This window comes from Carcharhinus amblyrhynchos, unplaced genomic scaffold (assembly GCF_965287045.1).
Source record: "Carcharhinus amblyrhynchos unplaced genomic scaffold, sCarAmb.v2.hapA scaffold_38, whole genome shotgun sequence".
Lineage (NCBI taxonomy): Eukaryota > Metazoa > Chordata > Chondrichthyes > Carcharhiniformes > Carcharhinidae > Carcharhinus > Carcharhinus amblyrhynchos.
Window position 1 is genome coordinate 10,457,214 of NW_027649779.1, and position 19,708 is coordinate 10,476,921.

At 41.8% G+C, this 19,708-nt stretch overlaps 1 protein-coding gene and 6 non-coding genes across 7 annotated transcripts in view; 3 read left to right on the plus strand and 4 right to left on the minus strand.

Moving 5' to 3' along the window:
* The window catches only part of LOC145362483 (uncharacterized), a 204,576-nt gene that overhangs the window by 79,271 nt on the left and 105,597 nt on the right, over positions 1-19,708 (minus strand). The window lies entirely within an intron of this gene.
* trnav-aac (transfer RNA valine (anticodon AAC)) lies at positions 5,431-5,503 on the minus strand. The gene has a single exon. It is a non-coding gene; the product is annotated as a tRNA-Val (tRNA).
* On the plus strand, positions 9,417-9,489 carry trnaf-gaa (transfer RNA phenylalanine (anticodon GAA)). Its single transcript has one exon. It is a non-coding gene; the product is annotated as a tRNA-Phe (tRNA).
* Positions 12,025-12,119, minus strand: trnav-uac (transfer RNA valine (anticodon UAC)). The gene is made up of 2 exons: positions 12,082-12,119; positions 12,025-12,060 (listed from the first exon to the last, which is right to left on the minus strand). It is a non-coding gene; the product is annotated as a tRNA-Val (tRNA).
* trnaq-cug (transfer RNA glutamine (anticodon CUG)) lies at positions 13,804-13,875 on the plus strand. The gene has a single exon. It is a non-coding gene; the product is annotated as a tRNA-Gln (tRNA).
* On the plus strand, positions 17,257-17,329 carry trnat-ugu (transfer RNA threonine (anticodon UGU)). The gene has a single exon. It is a non-coding gene; the product is annotated as a tRNA-Thr (tRNA).
* On the minus strand, positions 19,133-19,204 carry trnae-cuc (transfer RNA glutamic acid (anticodon CUC)). The gene has a single exon. It is a non-coding gene; the product is annotated as a tRNA-Glu (tRNA).

Consider the following 19,708-nt stretch of genomic DNA (forward strand, 5'->3'; position numbering starts at 1 on the left):
TCGAACACTTCAGGACATTGTGATGGATGGACGGAAAGGTATGCGGGCAGATTGTGGGAGATGATTCAGACAGAGGATATATAAACGTGTATATGTGTGTTTTATTTCTCATTATTTTTCCCATGGAATGTGGGCTCACTGACAGGAAAAGTATTTCTTCCTTGCCTCTAACTGTTCTTCAGCTGAATGTTTTGCTACGGCATTCGAGAAGGCAGTGAATGGTCAGCCGTATTACTGTCCTTCTTGCAGTCACACAATGGTGACACCGGATCAGGATGGCAGATTTCCTTCATTGGGGAATTAGAGGAGTTCCCCTGCTTGCTATTAGTATGTATTTCAGATTGATGAATTGCCATGGTCACATACAAACCCTGTCCTCACATCATTGTCCTGGGCTTCTTGATAACTTGACCAATTACTTTAATATTGCGCCGTCATCAGCCCAATAATTGCAAATGCCTTTAAGCATATTATAATATGTTATGGAGTATTAACTTGCAGACCTAATGCCTCAGTCAAAACCTAAAGGTAATGAATTGCCTTGGGTGTCCTTGAATGTGACATGCATCTGGCCACTCCGCTGTCAAGGTAATGCATCTTTCAAATAACTGACTGAACTTCTGTCCTCTCTTTCTGTGTCTCAGAATGTACCGAAATCAAACAACCTCTCTTCTTCCCCTGGTTCCATTAAATCACATATACAAGCACCGAAAAGTCACACCTGGCAACTGGTAGAAAACAATGTTCATGGTTTTGCTTATGGCATCTTGTGGCTAAAAAAAGTGAGTCACAAATGTAATCGGAGGAAAATTTAGAGCCAGAAACAGGCCAGGTCACTCACTTCACGTCTGGCAGCGCTTTCTCTCACACAACCCTTAACGCACTGAACACGTTCTATTTTAGAATAACACTGTTGGAAAAAAAAATTGTTTGAATGTTCCCTCTTTTCGACCAGTCAGTGTTCAGTCACCTTCAGTTAATGTGTTAAAACCCAAATGTTATCATGTCGTTTATTGTTTAAAATGGGAATGGATGTGAATGTAATGCTGAGATCCGCAGCAATCTGAATAGCAGTTCTTGATGGTTTCAGGGTGACTTCACAGGCAGGAAGACTGTTCAAGGTGATAACATCAAACCGGCGCCACCTGTTTCTTTCTCATGTAATAGAACTTCCTGTTTCTCTTCTGTAATTTCCAAACCACACATCTCAGTTTTGAGCACAAAATAAATCCAGCGTACCGAATCTGGTATCAACATCTGTCAATGCGGCCTATATCTGACCACAGACTCAGGGCAGAGTCACACTGATCACATTACAGTGACATTTACAAAACAACCCCCAGTGGTGATCTGTTTACTGTTCCCATTCCCGGACATAACTCGATGGTCAGTGGATGTTTCACTGAATTTGCTCTGTTCTCTGAAGGCGGGAAATGTTGGCTTGCGACCTTTCATTATTTGATCATGTCCCTTTCTTTGTCAATTCTTGGTTTCTAAGGTTGTATTTGCCAGCACCCATTCTTTCATTCTCATTTTAACTCTCCTTTCTCCCCCGGTATCACTCACCATCTCCTGTGAGTACATTTAATAAACGTGTTCAAAATCGTGAAGGTGTCAGTGGAGTAATTAAAGAGGGAATTTTTTTCAAAATTGCAGAGGGGTTAGTAACCAGTGGGCACAGATCTATGATTTGAAAGGAAGACAGAAGAACAATTGTGAACAGATTTAAAGGGTGATGGAATCAGGTTCAACAGCAACTTTGTAAAACAAATAAGTGAAATATTTTTAATGGAGGTAAACTTTGAAGGATTATCGAAAATGGGACAATTTGAATTGTTCATCTATTTATTGTCCCAGCATCCTTTCTGTATATATCCTTGGCTTCAATGGTCTGCATATAATGCAATATTTATACAGCTGTTGTCTGGTGTTCACCTTGCCTTTTGATAGAATTTGACAGCATTTGTGCGTCTGTGTCCGTTGATAAGTCTGATGTGGAGATGTCGGCGTTTGACTCGGGTAAACGCAGCAAGAATGTCTCGCAACACCAGGTTAAATTCCGACGGGTTTATTTGGTAGCAAAAACCACCATCTTTCGGAGTGCGGCTTCTTCGTCAGGTAAATGGGAGTTCTGTTCACAAACACGGCATATAAAGCCACAAAAACATTTTTTCCAAAATAATGGTTCGAATATGAGTCTTCACAGGATTAACATAACGGTTAAGAAAAAGGATGACAGGGGCAACTTCCGCCAAAGGGCCTGTTTCCACGCTGTAAACCTCTAGGAGTCTCCGACCTCTATGACTCCATCACTCAGATCTCTCTGCCTATCAATATCTTCAGGGTTCAGTCATTTACTGTATATTTCCTATCTGTATTAGACCTTCCAAAATGCATTATCTCACATTTGTACGGAGTAAACTCCATCTACCTTCACTCTGCCCAAGTCTCCAACCGATCTATATCCTGCTGCCTTCTAAAACAAAACTCTCACGATCCCATGTTGCCTCACCGTTATCTTTCACCTATCCGTGGCCTTTCAATGATTCAATTCCAAATGTTAGGGTGTCTTTCTCTTGGCCGTTCCATTCTATCCTGGGATACAGTGGCCCTCTTTAACTCTGGAAATCCACTGAATCCATTCAGGACATATAATTGTGACTCCAATTTCAGATTTAATCTGCAACAAATTCAAAAACGTGGACCACAACAACTGAATCTATCCTCTCCAGCTCCAAGTGCCTCTGCGGCCCGGATAGGATGCCCTGAACTGGGGCACCAGGCACGCAACACAGCCTTTGGGACTCTCAAACCTGGCCACAGAGAAAAGTGTCTATTCCCCTGATAAACTATCCCAATTCACAACTACGTTTCCCTTTTCTCCTCCATCTTGAATGCCTCCCTGAACCGCCATGCTATGGTTAGGTTTCTCATCTTCCTTGCAAACCTGCCTGTCTGTAATGTTCAACTACTCTGTGTTGCTGCAGGTTCCGATGGTTAGACAGAGAGCCCATGTCACTGAATTCAGGAAGATAATCGTTACTTTCAATCTGATTGTACAACTTATCCCCAACATTAAAATTTAAAAGCGTTCGTCTCGCAAATATCTAAGGGAGCAATGATTTCTGCCCATTCATTAATGCATCATTTTCATCTTTCTTCCAATAATCATCCGCATTTTGTATCATCAACGCTTTGTAACCTGTCGCACTCTTTTTTCTTTGTTCTTTAAATGTGACATTTCCAATTCAGATACTAAAGAGGAAATCTCCCTGATGCTGATTCTGACAGAACTGGTGCAGACCGGGAAGTAACTCAGGATTGTTGTACAGCAATAAACCTACATTCCCTGACCGGGAATCGAACACGGGCTGCAGCAATGCAAGGACCGAATCCCAGCCACAAGACCACCAGGGAAGTTGACGCACACTTTATAAAATATTAATTTATCCATGAGCCACCTGCCTTTTGTTTCATTTCTGTCTTTTTCTTCACCAAGTACAAGTTTATCCTTCACATTGCCATGTTTATATCACACACAAGTGACTGTTTCAGCCAATGAAAGCAGTGATTCCTGTGAGCTGGAACAGGAAATGGACAGTGAGGTGAAATAGTCCCGCAAACTGCTCATGTGACACTTTGAATTTCCAAAACCCACCAAATTCATCACTGTGGCTCCTGTGAAACTTGGAAGGTAACACACGGCAGGAATTCATCACGGAGGGTAACGGGCACAAGTCATTTACCAAACTGGAAAGCAGGGAAAGAGATGGGATGATACACGGCATTGAGAGGAGATGGAGTTTACAGATAACAGTACAAAGAAACACAGATATCTCATCTTCTTGATCCAGTTACTGATTACAGGAATGCACATAGTGCGAATTCTGTCACACTCTCCTTCCAGCCTTGAGCACGGAGTTAAGCTTTGAAGTGTTTGAATTCTTGCTGCAGTAATTCAGGGTTTTGTTGAGACCACATTTGGAACAGTCTGTGCAGTTTGGATCCCTGCATTTTAGACAGAATCAAAGCAAAATCTGAGGATGCTGGAATCTGAATCAAAAACAGAAAATGCTGGAAAATCTCAACATTTTTAACGAGAAACAATAGATAGCATTGAAAAACTGAAACATTATTCTTCCTGATCCGGGAATCTAAAACACGGGGGCACAATCTCAGGATAAGGTGCTGATGATTTAGGGCTGAGATGAGGAGAAATTGCTTCACTCAAAGGATGGTGAATCTTGGGAATTCTCCACTCCAGCGGGTTCCGATGCTCCATCATTGAACACATTTCAGTTTGGGTTAGACAGATTTATGATCTATCTAGGAATGAATGGAAGCAGGAATATGGAATTGGAACAAATGCCCAGCACAAGTTCATGTTTCGATTGCATTTTTTTAAAAAAGTTTAATGGTGTAATGGAACATACAACGTTATATGTGATGATTAGAAATCAATCGTCATTAAATAATGTTGGTAACACCATATAACAGTACAGCCGGGAACAATTGACAGCTATTTTTTTATTGGCACCCACGGACCCTTTTCAAACAGGCAACTGTTTACTGTGAATGCTGATGGTGAGAAAATAGTAAAACCCCGTCCCTAGGTGGTCTCGAACCACAAACATTTCGGTTAACAGTCGAACGCGCTGACCAATTGCGCCATAGACACTAAGACAGTACATGTCAAGTATATTCTAAAGTAGTGTGTCAATGACCACAATTCTATTTCTGAAAACCTATTCCAGAACTGCAGCATGACCACACTGTTTACAATTCTGTACAAGTCTCTTTAGTTCCGTTGATCCCGCAGCACTGCTGTAGTGTGTTGGTTATTCCCTTTCTCCTATGAACGGGGACGTAAAATAAATCCACGTCTCTTACCACAGGGAGGAATTCAACGGGAGGGAAAGGAACTGATCACCATTTTTATTATGGGATTGAAACATTCAGGCACATAAATCCGGCCCGTTACAGGAAAGTCCAGTAGATCCGCACTGAGTCTCGATTCCCTCATCTGTCTGATTGGTTTTTCCTGTTTCTTAGTGATGAAAAACGATTTAAAAATATATTCTTCTGTGAAATGTGTGCCATTTCCTCTCGTTCACTTACAATATCACTTGTATCTGTCTTTTTGAGCACACACTACTATCAGATATTTCAGATGGTGATTAACCATATTAGTCGGCATCTAAAAACCCATTAAATTCTGTTGTAGACTGAACAAGATGCGGATAAATCCTCGGTGTCAAAATCGACTTCCCTGAGTTTTCGTCAAAATAACGTGTTTATAATTTCACAGAAAGTATTTGAGGGTGATATCAGACCAACGATAACGTGTTTAACATCGAACTTCAGTTCATGTTGAGCAACAAACTGAAATCAAACAGTTTTCTCTTTCACCACACGAGAAAGGTTAATAAATGCTTCTGCCCGGTTTCGAACCGGGGACCTTTCGCGTGTTAGGCGAACGTGATAACCACTACACTACAGAAACAGCTGGGAATGCCTTATAGCGAATCTGCCTGTCTGCAATGTTCAACTGCGCTGTGTTGCTGCAGGTTCCGATAGTCAGACTGAGAGCCCATGTCACTGAATTCAGGAAGATAACCGTTACTTTCAATCTGATTGTACAACTTATCCCCAACATTAAAATTTAAAAGCGTTCATCTGGCAAATATCTAAGGGGGCAATGATTTCTGCCCATTCATTAATGCATCATTTTCAACTTTCTTCGAATAATCTCAATCAATTGTACTCAGTGATAAAAACAAATTACTGCGGATGGGAAAAGAGGAAATGATCCAAAATCTCCCAATGTCTGACAGCTCCTGTAAGGAGTGAAAAGGGCGGACGTTTCGAGTCCAGGTGACACTTTATCAAACGGAGTTACTCCGATCGAGAAGACAGACAGGAACACAGGCTGAATGGCTGTTTGTCGATATAAGCTACAGAATTGCCGACATTGAGACTGCAATCCCTGCCCAGAGGATGGGTTGGCACTTTCTAACTGAGGTTCAAATCCCGTCATATTCGCTTCCCGTCATTTCTCATCGTGACTTATTTTTGTTGAAAATTATTGGGAATAAAGCAATGGGTACAGAGATGGTCAATTCATTACAAATCTCTCACATCAGCTACACTGATGGTCCAGTGATCAGGATCGGCGCCGTGACGCGGTTTCGATTCCCAGTCACGGAGTGAATCATTTTTTGTTCAATTCTTCATTTAATGAAAACACGCCCCACAGCGTCTGTGAAGGGAACAACATCTAAATCTTCCAGCTGGATGAACTGGCATCGGAGCTGGAAAAGTCGGAGATGTAACACTAACGATAAACTCTGAAGAACATACATGTCAGATACATAACATACATGTCAGATACACACACAACACACATGTCAAATCATGTCACTGTCAAGTTGCGTCTTTTAACTTTCTGTTCTCCACCTCAGGCATTTCCCCATTCATCAAAAATCCCCCACCACAAGCCCCATCCTGCGCCTCAATCCACTGATAATGCTACTCGTACCGCGAAGAATGGTTAGCGTTTGGCTCCATAGCTCAGTGGTTAAAGCACTGGTTCTTGTTAAACCAGGGGTCGTGAGTTCAATTCTCGCTGGATTCTCCACCTAAAGTTTAGCTACTAGAAGCTGTAGGGGAAAGGTAGATCGAGTGGGAGGTGAAACAAAGTGAAGGGGCAGATCAGCTGCAACTTTGGAAAACAAAAAGATATTCTTCTTCGTGGAAAAATAGAAAGACCAGAGCATATTTGACAAGCTGAAAAATATGAATGTTGATACTAAGAATATAATAGATGCGTTTGTACAAGGAACGCTTAAAGTTAGCATGTAGGTGCAGCAGATATTTGGAAGGGAAATTACATGTTGGTCTTCCTTGCCGGCAGACTGGAGTTTAAAAATAACGAGGTGTCTGCAAATGATCACTCAAAGCATTTGACCTAATTGTTGTTGCTGCCACATTGAATGGAAAAAGAATCACGTGATTTTAGTGACCATTTGCATCTGGCGGTTCTGTTCCTGTTTGTATGGTGTGATGGTGAGCTCTCCGGACTCCAAATACAGTACTCGGAGTTCAGAACTTGGTGAAAGGTTGTTATTTTTTTGCAAAACGTATTACGGGTTTTCTGAAGGGAATTTAAGTTTAAATTCTCAGAAAGTGGGAATCTAAACACTGAGGAAGTTTCAGCAAATTCCACCACAATCACATTGCAGACGATGCAGTGAATGACTCTCCTGGCGTCATTGCATCAGCCCCAGGGGACAATTGCTCAAGTGCGAACCGTCACCCATGGAATCAGCAGAACTCTGAAGGACAACAATCATCCCCCCTCCACCCCACCCCACACGCACACACTTACTCTCCATCTCTCTCACTCACACACACTTGCTCAGTAATTGCCGGACTCCAGTAGAACGGTTATTGTCGGACACCAACTGATACTTTCTTTCAACAAAGAAGGGAAAGAACGGCGGAAAGATGAAAAACACAGATGTTTCAGGCATCTGGCGCTAAAGGCTCAACAAATCGAATTCTACCAACAGCTGAACTGGTTGAGAAATTCCCTGGATTAGCACTTGGTGAGAAATTTAAACGAAACGCTGTTCAGGCACTCTGCATTGGCAAATTAAAGCAAGGATCCGCCGAGATTTGAACTCGGATCACTGGATTCAAAGTTTTAGAGTGCTCACCATTACACCACGAAACCCAACACAAGGCAGGAAGTTGAAAATGGCCGGTAAATATTTGTACCATGTCAACAACAGGGAGAAATTTCAGTCCCGTTGCACAGTTCATATTTATAAAGCCGTTGCTGGTTCCTCCTGTAAAAATAAGTAGGTTACCTTCCACTGCATTAAATTTCACTGTAACTGACCACATTCAAATAGTAATGTTTGTATCGAACTGACATAAACCTTACTGCAGTAAATCTGCTGAACAACATCAGCTTGTCAGAGCTCTGCTTTCTTCACAGTCCTTGTGAGACTTGCCAGAATTTTCCATTTTCTTTTCCGATTCCAACATCTGCAGTAATTTGCTTTTATTAATGAGTATAATTGATTGAGATTATTCGAAGGAATATGAGAATGATGCATTAATAAATGGGTTGAAATCATTGCTCCCTTAGATATTTGCGAGACGAGTACTTTTAAATGTTGATGTTGGAGATAAGTTGTACAATCAGATTGAAAGTAACGGTTATCTTCCTGAATTCAGTGACATGGGCTCTCAGTCTAACCATCGGAACCTGCAGCAACACAGCGCAGTTGAACATTGCAGACAGGCCGGTTTGCTCTAACCTACATCAAAGTGTTTCTGTAGTGTAGTCGTTATCACGTTCGTCTCATATGCGAGAGGCTTTCCCCCCCATTCGAAACCAGGCAGAAACGCTCATTAACCTTTCTCATGTCGGATGAGGGAGAATTTCTTGACTTCAGTTTGTTGCTCAACATTATCCGAAACTCGATGTAAAAGACATGTTATCATTGCTCTGACTTCACTCTCAAATGTTTTCTGTGAAATAATATGCACTTATTTTTGACGCAGTGACAGGAAAGTTCGATTTTGACACCGAACATTTATTCCCATCCCATTCAGTCTACAACAGAATTGAATGGGTTTATAGGAGCAGGCTAATATGGTTAATCACCATCTGAAATATCTGATAGCAGTGTGTGCTCAAACAGACAGATACAAGTGATACTGTAAGTGAACTAGAGGAAACGGCGCACATTTCACAGAAGAATATTTTTAAATCGCTTCTCATCACTAAAAACAGGAAAAGGCATTGGGACAGGCGAGGGAATCGAGACTCAGTGCGGATCTACTGCACTTTCCTGTAAAAGTTCGGAATTTATGCGCCTGAATGTTTCACGTCCATAATAAAAAAGGCTCAAGGGTCACTAACAGATAATTCTTGATTTTCCTCCATTTAAATGTATTTGACTTTGTTTAAAAGCTGACGATAGTCAATCTCAAAATTGTGATCTGTATTACCCGGTGATTCGATTGGTTCTGTTGGTCACTTATATTTTCAATTCAGTGATGTTCAAGTTCAGAAATATTCAATTCATAAGGAAGACAAATGTGTTAAATAATACATTGATACTAAATATTGAAAGGATTAGTGAGTAACATTGTACACTGAACTTTGATAAATTGTCACCTGGACTCGAAACGTCCGCCCTTTTCACTCATTACAGGGGCTGTCAGACATTGGGAGATTTTGCAGCATTTCCTCTTTTCCCATCTGCAGTAATTTGCTTTTATCACTGAGGACATTTGGTTGAGATTATTCGAAGAAAGATGAAAATGATGCATGAACGAATGGGCAGAAATCATTGTTCTCTTAGATATTTGGGAGAAGGAAGCTTTTAGCTAACTAGAGAGCCGAAATAGCTCAGTTGGGAGAGCGTTAGACTGAAGATCTAAAGGTCCCTGGTTCAATCCCGGGTTTCGGCAAGTTTCCCCTGCTGGTTTTCTGGGCTACCTACTAATTGGCACTGCATTTTGTCTTGCACTGTCTTCAAACCTCATTTCACACAAGCTGCAACAGACCAAATACCCATCGCAATTTCCATCCTGCCAGATGTTGTTATATTTTTTCCTTGTTGGATTTCACTTCTTTAAAAAAAAACTTCCTCTATTTCTAAACATTCCCAATGTTAATATAAGGTGATGGAGGTGAAGGTTTATCTTTGTTTCCTGATGCACACATGCCATGTAACGTCCTGAGTTTTTCCAATCTCATCACATTTCAGTGCAGATGTCAGGTCCGCTTTTATATGGCAGTGAAAATACATTCAGCAAAATCCCAGTAGTTACTATACTACACCAAGCCTCATTTGAGATTATACCGTTCATTCTGCCAGTTATTACAGCACAGAATTAATTCTCGGCTAATGCCACAATATTTCATATCTCTGTTGTGACTCCACTAGACCCTCTCTCTCCTGATACTGCACCAGAACACGCATTACACGCGGCTCCATCTCTGTTATTACATTGCAACCTGACACGTATGATGAAACATTGACAATATCTCACTCACTGCTGCACCAGTCCACCTCCCTGTTTAGACCGAATAATATCCTGACTCTAATTATTGACCTATTTCATGTTTCAATTATTGCTGTACTTGTCCCTGTCGAAGGTTATATCAATCTAAGGCCTTAAACAGAAATTACTGCAGCAGGCTATACAGCCAATGAAAGAATAAGAAACAGCAACTGAAACGAGCGCTTCACAACATCTGCAGTAGCAAAGGAGATCCACGAGATGGCAGTGAAGCAGTGATTTTTGGAACGAACACGAAACAGAGATCGTCTCAGTTATTGCTGCAATAGATCTAACCTTTGTCCATCCTGAACTGGACACAGATTATATGATACAAAATCATATTTCTGATTATATGACAGTGATTCTCAGTTGATTCTGCACTCAGCAAAATCCCGCTTGTTATTATCTTGCACCAAGTCTCATTTGAAGTTACACAGGGTATTCTGGCAGTTATGACAGCATGGAATTAATTCTTGGCTGATGACATTATACTCCATATCTCTGTTGTTACTTCATTAAAACCTTTGTCTCCTGATACTGTACCAGGACATGTTACTGATTGCATTACACGAGGCTCTATGTTAGTTATTACATTGCTGGAACCTGCCACGTATAAAGGAACCTCGCGAATATCTCACTCACTGCAGCACCAGTTCACCTCTCTGTTTATACCGAATAATACTCTGTCTCCAATTATTGTTCCCTTCCATCATTCATTTATTACTGAACTTGCCCCTGTCAAATCTTACATCAATCTAAGAGCTTGGCCTGATTTTTTTCTTAGTTTATATTATACAATGTTCAGCAACAGACAAAATTATACTCGGCACGGTGTCAGTTTTATTGTGTTAGGCGTTCTCTCCTTTATTACTGCGCTAAAGCATACCATAGTTCATTTTACACATTATCCTCTCTCAGTTATTGCTTTATTCTGCATTGCCTCACGTTTTAGTCCAGCGGGCCACATCTCTGTTTATATCAGACTAGATCATGTCCCTGGTGTTGAAAAAGAAGGTGCCATTTTGCAGGTGTCAGATTGTGGTTCAAGTGGCCTGACGTGAAAATTAAAATAACAAAAGGATCGTGGACAAAGCAAATTGTAAACCCGCTGTAATCTGTTGGTCTGGTGGTGAGAGGTTGAAGCTTTCACTGCTGTTTTGATTGCAGGTCAGGAAAAGAAGATTTATTGCTCTCCTCCAATCCGTGACAATAAATATCAGTTATTTCCCGGCAGAACGCTCAAATCTCAGTCTCGCCTTGTATCCTGTCCTTTCTCAAGTGAAGACCCTGAGCCAATTCAACAGGAAACCATATTGTTCTTTCTGGGGTCCAGACGAGGTTAATTCAGTTTAAATAGAGCGGGCTCTTCACTGCAGCTCATTGTGTTTCTGACTGGAGATGAGTTTTGTCTGCTGCACATTTCAGGATCATCTCTCAGTAATCACCGGCAAGAATATTCCCTTCCTGTGGGGAACACTAAAGAAGTCAAGGGCATTAACCACCAAACTTCCGATAAGCATTCTCCAAGGCGGCCTTCAAGACACACGACAACACAGAATCTCTGATGAGAAACTGATAACCCAATTCCAAATACATGAGAATGGCCTCAATCGTGATCTTGGGTTCATGTCACACGACTTTTAACCCCCACCATTTTTCCTGGGCTTGCAAAATCCTACAAACTGGCCAGGCGTGAGACAATTCACACTGCTTTAACCTGTCACTATCCCACTCTCCATTCGCATTTACTGCACCCGAAATGAATGATTTCGAGAATCATGATTTTTTTTCCAACAATAGACAGCAGTTTCATGCTCATCAATGCATTTCTATTCCAATCTTATTTGTTGTATTCAAATTCCACGACCGTTCTGGTGATTCCCAGATGATGAGCTGGTGGGATTAGACCACTGGACGATCCGCTCACCTAAAAACAGATGCTCTAGGTGAGGATCGAACTCACAACCTCGGCATAGCCCGCTAGCTGTACTGCTGTGTAAGTACCGCGCGCTAACCGATTGCGCCACTGGAGCACTGCGCTGTGCTTGTTTTTGTCAGGTTATTAAAGGCTCCCGCAGCGTCACCTCCGTTAATAACCGTTATTCGAGGCCACATTTCAGACCGGGAAACAAACCCATCAATGATTCTCTTTTCCCCGGCTCCACAGTGAGTGAGACAGGGAGAAGCAGCAGGATTATATCCCGCAGTCTCCAATCGCCAGCAGAAAGCGGCGACTGCAGCTTCAATCAGCGGGTTACTGCCCATCCCCGGGACACAAGATCCAAACCCGTTCAAACCTCGCCATACACCGAACACAAGCTCACCAAAACGCAGATAGATTATATCCCGCTCACTGAGCCTTCGAGTAGCGTTTACACAACACCCGAGTGATTCACAGACAAAATTCACACCAACTTTCCAAAACTTTTCAGTGATAAATTCCTCCATTTGGTTGAAAAGCTGAGTGTTGGGAATCTGGAAATGAGCACCATGGGATTTGTGTTATCCAGTGACTTGTTTCCCACGGTTAGCCTCAGGTTTGTAATTCCATTTGTGTTGTATATTGAAGTGAATCTTATATCAAAATTAGAAGAAAACAAGAGAAATATTAAATCTTGGAAGAAATCCTGAGGGAAATGGATCACAATATTCGGAAGGAGGTGCAGTTGTGAATGGTGTTATTGATGATTGAGTGGAAACCATTGGATGTTGGGCTACTGGTGGTCGGTTCCCTTCCCTCCCGTTAAATTCCTCCCTGTGATAAGAGAAATGGATTTATTTTACCTGCCCGTTCATAGGAGAAAGGGAATAACCAACACACTACAGCAGTGCTGCGGGATCAACGGAACTAAAGAGACTTGTATAGAATTGTAAACAGTGCGGTCATGCTGCAGTTCTGGGACAGGTTTTGCAGAAATTGAATTGTGGTCATTGACACACTAGTTTAGAATGTATTTAACGGCGATTGCCTTCGTCTCTGCGGCGCAATTGGTCAGCGCGTTTGGCTGTTAACCGAAAGGTTTTTGGTTCGAAACCACCCAGGGACGGAATTTCATTATTTTCTCACCATCAGCATTCATCGGCAAACACTTGCCTGTTTGCAAAGTGTCCGTGGGTGCCAATAAAAAATAGCTCTCAATTGTTCCCGGCTGTACTGTTATCTGGAGTTACCAACATTATTTAATGACAACTGACTTCAAACATATTACATATAACATTATATATATGCTTCCATTATACTATTAAAGAAATACAATTGAAACAAGAACTTGTGGCGAAGCATTTGTTCCAATTCCATGTTCCTGCTTCCATTCATTCCTGGATAGATCATAAATCTGTCTAACCCAAACTGAAATGTGTTCAATGATGGAACATCGGAACTTTCTGGAGTAGAGAATTCCCAAGATTCACGAGTCTTTGAGTGAAGCAATTTCTCCTCATTGCTGTCCTAATTCATCAGCGCCTTATCCTGAGATTGTGTCCCCGTGTTTGAGATTCCCGGATCAGGAGAACTAATGTTTCAGTTTTGTAATACTATTTATTGTTTCTCGTTAAAGATGTTGAGATTTTCCAGCATTTTTATAGGAGGAACCAGTAAGGGCAATGCGAGTATGAATGGGTGTTGGCCATTGAGGGGATTGCTCAACGGGATTTACATTTCTCTCTGCTATTCAAGGTGGCAGAAATATTGAACGAGGATTTTCAGTGCGCATGTGTGGTTCCGTGGTGTAATGGTGAGCACTCTGGACTCTGAATCCAGCGATCCGAGTTCAAATCTCGGCGGGACCTTGTTTTCACATGCAGATGGTTGATTTGCTGAAGAGTGTTTTGTTTAAATGTATCACAAAGCACCAATCGAGAGGACAATTTGTCAGCCAGTTCAATTGGTCTGACAATGCACAGTGTGATAATCCTCTGGTTCCAGGTGTCTGCAACGTCAGTGCTTTTCGTTTTTTTGCTGCTCTTTAATTCCTCTGTTGGAAAATAAAAAGAAGCGGTTTGTGTCGCATAATAGCAATTCGACTCGAGTCTGGCAATTATTGAGCAAGTGTGTGTGTGTGTGTGTGTGAGCGTGAGAGAGAGAGATAGAGAGTGTGTAGGTGTGTGTGCATGTGTGATGTCCCCGACTTGCCCCAAATTTTATAAATTGCCTCTCCCCCTATAAACTTGCCCTAATCTAGTTCGCCTCGATTAAATCACTCCTCAATCTCCTCTCCAATGGACAACAATCCCAGCAACACAAACCAGAAACTTCTGGCTAATTTGAACTTTTCAGAATAAAACTTACTCCGAAGAAATTCCTCCATCTGTTTTAACTGAAATTTGTCAACTTTTAAAAAAACTCTGTATTTTGCTTCTTAAAATTAAACATGCTTAAAAGAAATTCTTCAATAGATTTCATCAACTTTTTTTAGAAACTATTTTCACCATTCTGAAAAATGTAATGTTTCCATGTTTTTTTTCGAGAAATTTCCAACTTTTAAAAGGTAGCTTAAGCTTGCTGACGTATTTTTCCCAAATACTTTAATGAGATTTTTTCATTTAAAAAAGAAACATTTTTCTTTCAAAAGAAAAGTTTTTTCTTTTTTTTGTCAACTTTTTTTTTGAAAAATAAGTAGCTAAGATAAATACCTTCACAGAAGCTGATTGCATTTGGTCAACATTTCCCAGAATTGGTCTAAAATTAATGAAAAAATATTTTTCATTAACACGAACATGGAGTTTTTGAAATAAAGTACCATAACGAGTCAGCCATGAGTCGAACGTGGAATCTTCTGATGTGTAGTCAGACGCGTTACCCATTGCGCCACTAGCCTACAGCAAAACCACCTGCAGCACTATTTACATATCCGTCCGAAGCTTTAAAATTGGCGGAAACATGGTCAAAACATATTCGATATAGTGAAGAAATGTTACATAATTGACATTTGCTATTCTCACTCGCAGTCATTCTACTTTGCCTTGAATTGAGTTAACCTGCTGTGTTGGAATTCGAACCCTGGTTCTCAAAGCGTCATTTGCTTCTCTGCGTTATCAATCCAGCGTCAACAACATGGCTGGAAACCGCACCCCTCCCGCCAGTGAATCCACTATTGAATATTACCTGAACACAGATCTTACAATCATATGACATTGGCTCTTACTTCAGCCTCAAAATACATTCAGGAAAAGACAAAAGTGCTGAAAATTCATGACAACACAGAGCAGGAAAGAAGATAGACCTATTCTGACTCAGCACACATTTTATCAGTTCGTTCAGTGGCTAAAAGAGCAGGTCAGAGGCTGGGAATCCTGCAGGAGTAACTTTCCTCCTGACTCCCAAAAAACATCGGACATAGAACAGTACATCACAGTACAGGTCATTCGTCCCATGATGTTGTGCTGAGCTTTGTCTGAACCCATGATCAAGATCAAGATCAAGCTATCCCACTCCCTATCATTCTGGAGTGCTCCATGTGCCGACCCAATAACCGCTTGAAAGTTCCTAAAGTTTCCGACTCCACTATCACAGCAGTGAGTCCATTCCACACCTCAACCACTTTCTGAGTAAAGAACCTACCTCGGACATCCCTCCTATATGAACCTTATAGCTATGCCCCCGAGTGACAGCTACATCCACTCGAGGAAATAGTCCCTGAATCAGTGGAACAGTCCACCATCGACGTGGCACAAGTCAGGAGTGCGATAGAATGTTCCCCACTTGTCTGCATGACGCAGGAATCCACCAAAGGCACCTTAAACAGCACCTTCCAAACACAAGACCACTTCCACCCGGCAGCCCCCCCGCACCCCTCCAACACCACACAGACAACAGCATCACCAAGCCTCTCAGCATTCTGTGTGGCGCCAATGTTATTTGCCATTTGTCAGCTCCAAACACAAACATAAAGTAGCCGACTTTCGAAATCTGAAATAAAAACAGAAAATACTGGGTAATGTCAGTACGTTTGGCACTATCTGTGGAGCGGGAATCAGAACTAACTTGTCCCGTCCAAGATGGGTGTGAGCGCCTGCCATGTGGGTGTCCGAGTGGGCTCTTTCCGTGCTCTTAAACTCTGCCTTTTTACGGAGCCAGTCAGCAGAAAGCCATTTGGTATTTGGTTTGTTGCAGCTTGTGTGAACTGATGTTTGAAGACAGTGTGAGGCAAAATGTAATACCAATTAGCAGATAGCACAGAAAACCAGCAAAGTGATCCTGCCGAAACCCGGGATTTGAACCAGGGACCTTCAGTCCAACGCTCTCCCAACTGAGCTATTTCGGCTGGTGGGTAAGCTAGAAGCTTTCGTTTCCCAGATATCTAAGAGAGCAATGATTTCTGCCCATTCGTTAATGCATCATTTTCATCTCTCTTCAAATAATCTCAACCAAATGTCCTCAGTGATAAAAGCAAATTACTGCGGATGGGAAAAGAGGAAATGCTCCAAAATCTCCCAATGTCTGACAGCACCTGTAAGGAGTGAAAAGGGCGGGCGTTTCGATTCCAGATGACACTTTATCAAACGGAATTACTCCGATCGAGAAGACAGACAGGAACACAGGCTGAATGGCTGTTTGTCGATATAAGCGACAGAATAGCAAACATTGAGACTGCAATCCTTGCCCAGAGGATGGATTGGGACTTTCTAACTGAGGTTCAAATTCTGTCATTTTCACCTCCCGTCATTTCTCATCGTGATTTATTTTTGTTGAAAATTATTGGAAATAAAGCAATGGGCACAGAGATGGTCAATTCATTACAAATCTCTCACATCAGCAACACTGAAGGTCCAGTGATCAGGATCGGCGCCGTGACGGGGTTTCGATTCCCAGTCACGGAGTGAATCATTTTTTGTTCAATTCTTCATTTAATGAAAACACGCCTCACAGCGTCTGTGAAGGGAACAACATCTAAATCTTCCAGCTGGATGAACTGGCATCGGAGCTGGAGAAGTCAGAGATGTAACACTAACGATAAACTCTGAAGAACATACATGCCAGATACACAACATACATGTCAGATACACACCCAACACACATGTCAAATCATGTCACTTTCAAGGTGTGTCTTTTAACTTTCTGCTCTCCACCTCAGACATTTCCACATTCATCAAAAACCCCCACCACAAACCCCATCCTTCTCCTCAATCCACTGATAATCTTACTAGTGCCGGAAGGTGCTCACAACATTTGGCTCCATAGCTCAGTGGTTAGAGCACTGGTCTTGTAAACCAGGGGTCGCGAGTTCAATTCTCGCTGGAGCCTCGACCCAAAGTTTAGCTAATACAAACCGTTGGAAAAAGGCAAATAGAGTGAGAGGCGAAACAGAGTCCTCTCATGAGTGGAGGGGCAGATTAGGTGCTAATTTGGAAAGCAAAACGATTTTCTTCTTCATGAAAAGAAATCGAAAGATCAGAACATATTAGACAAGCTGATAAATATAAATGTTGATATTAAGAATGGAATAGATGCGTTTGTACAAGGAATGTATAAAGTTAGCATGTAGGTGCAGCAGATATTTGGAAGGGAAATTACATTTTGTTCTCATTGCCGGCAGACTGGAGTTTAAAAATAACGAGGTGTTTCTGCTGCTACACAGGATTTTGTGGAAACCAGGTTGAATATTCTGCGCAGATGTGACAGTCACATTTAAAAAGGGATATGCTTTGCATTAGAAACGGTAAAGAGAAGGTTCACCAGATTGTTCCCTGGGGTCAGTGAGTTGTCCTATGATGAAATACTCTGGAGTTTAGAAGAATAAGCGGTGATCTATTTAAACTTACACAGTTCTGATTCGGTTTGATAGGATGGAGGCTGAGAGATTTTCTTTTTCTCTGCTGGTCGGGAATCTAACCCCCTGCTGCACAGATCAGCGGCTGGTCATTTAGGGCTAAGATAAGGAGAAATTACTTCACTCAAAGGGCAAGAATCTTTGGTATTTTCTGTGCCTGACAGTTATGTACGCCCCATCATCGAGCACATTTAAGGTTGTGATAAACGGGTTTCTGATCTCTTGGAGAATTCAGGGATATGGGGAGCTGGTGGAAAACTACGTTGTATCCCAAGATCAGCCATGATGGTATTGAATGGTGGAAATCTCGATGGACCGAGTGGTCTGCTCCTCCTCCTATGATTCCTGTTAGAATAAAAACAGGAAGGACTGGAATTTCTCAGCAGGGTTTGCAATAAATGTGGAGTTAAGTTTCCGAGTTCAATATGATTCTTTTCAAACGAGTAACTGAGTGTGAATTATAACAAGTAGCACAACATCGAGATTGCAAACACTTCCAGTATCACTTCTATCTGTCTTTTTGAGCACACACTACTATCAGATATTTCAGATGGTGATTAACCATATTAGTCTGCACCGATAAACCCATTAAATTCTGTTGGAGACTGAACGAAATGCGAATAAATGCTCGGTGTCAAAATCGAACTTTCCCCTCAGTGCACTTTATTTCACAGAAAACATTTGAGGGTGAAATCAGAGCAGTGATAACATGTCTTTAACATCGAGGTTTGGATCATGTTGAGCAACAAACTGAAATCAAACAATTTCCCTTACCCGATACGAGAAAGCTTAACGAAAGTTTTTGCCCGCATTTGAACCGGGAACCTTTCGCGTGTGAGGCGAGTGTGATAACCACTACACTACAGAAACAGCTGGAAGCAGGGTAGAGCAAACCTGCCTGTCTGCAATGTTCAACGACGCTGTGTCGCTGCAGGTTCCGATGGTCAGACTGAGAGCCCATGTCACTGAATTCAGGAAGATAACCGTTACTTTCAATCTGATTGTACAACTTATCCCCAACATCAACATTTAAAAGCGTTCGTCTCGCAAATATCTAAGGGAGCAATGATTTCTGCCCATGCATTAATGCATCATTTTCATCTTTCTTCCAATAATCATCCGCATTTTGTATCCTGTCGCTCCCCTTTATTCTTTGTTCTTAAAATCTGATATTTCCAATTCAGATACAAAAGAGGAAATCTCCCTGATACTGATTCCGCCAGAACTGGTGCAGACCGGGAAGTAACACATGATTGTTGTACAGCAATAAACCTACATTCCCTGACCGGGAATCGAACCCGGGCCGCGGCGGTGAGAGCGCCGAATCCTAACCACTAGACCACCAGGGAAGCTGATAAACACTTGATAAAATATTAATTTATCCATGAACCACCTGCCTTTTGTTCTGTTTCTGTCTTTTTATTCACCAAATACAAGTTTCTCCTTCACATTGTCATGTTTATATCACACACAAGTGATATAAGCTTGTGGCCACAGTGCAGAATCCAAACCACTGATCCAACAGGGAAGCTGGCAGTGACTTTCCCAATCAGCGGATCATCCTCATTTTAGCCTTTCTCTTCGTTCTCTTCCGTCACACAATAGGCAGGTTTCTCATTATAAAAACATACTCTGCTTATTTCCACACTTGACACCTGTCATCGAGCCCATGGTGGTGAAAACGATGACGTTGCACCATTGGAACACCCGGGTTCCGCCATCACCAGCTCAGTGTTACCTTGTTACTCCGGGACCCGGCAGTCAGAGTGTTCTCCCACCCCCAGTAAGTCCCCAGAGTTCAGAAGCTGTGACATCTTCTTCAGAGCCTTCAGTGTATACTCGATGGAGACGAA